The sequence below is a fragment of the Sphaeroforma arctica genome, assembly GCF_001186125.1.
Source record: "Sphaeroforma arctica JP610 unplaced genomic scaffold supercont1.742, whole genome shotgun sequence".
Classification (NCBI taxonomy): domain Eukaryota; class Ichthyosporea; order Ichthyophonida; genus Sphaeroforma; species Sphaeroforma arctica.
Genome location: NW_014039816.1, coordinates 23,807 through 26,209, shown reverse-complemented (window position 1 = coordinate 26,209; position 2,403 = coordinate 23,807).

Genomic DNA, 2,403 nt, shown 5'->3' with positions numbered 1-2,403 from the left:
GGTTTAAGCAAAGGAATTGCCGATGAAGCAGAAGATGATCTTTCTGATGACGACGTAGCGAGATGAAGATGTGTCTGATTCTGAGATCGGCAACTTCTACAACGACGCCCGTTGGAGGAAAGAAGCTCAGCTTTGGTATTCAATGGATCAATGAATGCTATGGCTCGGATGTCCGGCGACAGGGAGAAAATGAGATTACCACAAGGCAGCAAGGGTCGAACCACTATCTTTTTCCGGACGTACATGATGGAGTATTGTCGTCACGATACATGTAAATGCATGCGGCTATAAGGTATTTCAGAAACGAAATATTTCAGGACGCGATGTTCTCTAGGCAGTTTCAGAGACGACCACCTACAGTGTTGTCAGCAAAACATGATGGCGCTATCAAGGATTACCTTGTCGATTTCCCAACGTTGATAACCGATCCATTGATACTGCACAATGCGGTTGTGACCTATGAGATTGTGTCTGATCGAGAAGATACGTTGCTGCCTCATACAACTAGTTAAGAGTCTCCGAGCCCTCAACCGGCAGCAACGTGTCATTCTGTCCGATAGTTGCTGAAGGAAAGACTCGTAGGCAAGAGCCGGCGACTAAGGTCAACCCAACCTTCCGAGACAGAAAATAACTCAGTCTCCGATACCTACTGTACTCCCCGGCAGCCACCGACTCTCCAGCAGCAGTCTGAGGCATCATCTGTGGGGATAACGTCACGTTCTGGAGAAGTCGATGGCAATTTTACAGCAATCAGGACATCTACATTTCGTGCTCCTAACTGGAGAAGCATGGATTGTAGAGTTTACAGCTCGTGTGGAGCGTGCACGATATAGTGCTACTACTGCAATAGATACACACTAGCACGAAGAGGCCAATCTGTATCTATCAATAGTAAGGCATAAGCAGTCTAAAAATTCCAAACTGCGCGTCGTTCAGATTGAAAAAAACTGTAGAGAACAAAAAGTTCGTCAAGGATTTAGGTAAATTGCCAACAATGTACCGACCGGATCGAACGGCAGGAAGGGGCCTATCGATACGAGTAATTTGGCAAGTTTGTCTAGAACTATATTTGATTTGGTCAGATCATACTTACAGCAAACTTCCGCAAGAATCTTTGGATCGAGGCAACATATCAAAGTTCTAAGCCGTTCTCTCAATATAATTATATTAGTTAGAAAAAGCGAAAGTTACTGTCACGCAGCTGAAGACGTGAAAAGAGCAAAGCGAGATGATTATCTAACTACTTTCGACGGACACTGGACCAAAAATACAAAGTGGTCGCGTGCCCAAACTATGGACATGTCCCAAGGAAAGTTCAAACATGTATGTACTACGGATGTAGACTATGTTCTGGTCGATTATTTATAGAAAAGATCAAGAGATATTGTATGCAGATATGCTTAATTTCTGATTCAGACAAGGTTCGTGAGATTTCAGTTGATGGACCTAGTGGTATCGTGAAAATGTCCGACCTGATTAGGACTGAATTTTATTCGCGAGCAGACACACTAGACTTTTGTGAAGCGTTCTAGTTCAACGCAAGAGGATAATCAGGATCAGTTAATAGTCGAGACTCTACTTCGGCAAGTGGGCAAAAACAAAGGAGGAAAATATGATAAAAGTGGATGTCATTCAAAAGCACATCGAAGAGCCGATGCTCACAAAGCTAACATCAATTTTTCCACTATCAAAGGCGCTCAGCAATCATGACCAGCCAAGCCTCAACATAATAAGACTAAGAACTGCATTGAGGCAGAATACAATTGTACAGTGATCCAGCACGACCCTATTGGCAGATGGAACGGTCGACACAGGGAGAAATGTGAGCATTTCGATGAGAAGTGTAATGATTGCGCTGGCACTAGAGGTTTTCACATGCAGCAGCGTATGATTCAACCCAAGGTCGGGGTCAAGTGACAGACATACTAGGTCTTGTAACTGAGACAAAAAAATTCGCCTGAAAATAAGTGCGCCATCCTTGATGCACACGTTAATGAGCATGAAATAAAACAGTCGTTAGATCCTGGCTCAAAATTTCATGTATAGCATCACGTTTCTGTAAGATAACGGACGTTACTTATAAATCATAACCTACTATACTGAAACTAGCTGATGAACGTAAGTCAGCGTGTCGAGACGTGGTAGTTGATTCAAAATTTACGTTGTCTGGTCAACTGTTGGTTGTCACGAAAGCAGTAATCGTCACCAAACTATGACTTGATAGTAGGCATGGGTGTTCGTTTTCGGATGTAACTATTACTGATCTACAGATAGATCAATCAGACGATAATCTGTTGAAGCCTGTATACAAACCTTTTAATGCTGTAAAGGATATGATTCCACATTTTGACGGAGAAGCTAAAATATTTGCCTTTTGAGAATATGTAGAAATACGGCCTCCGG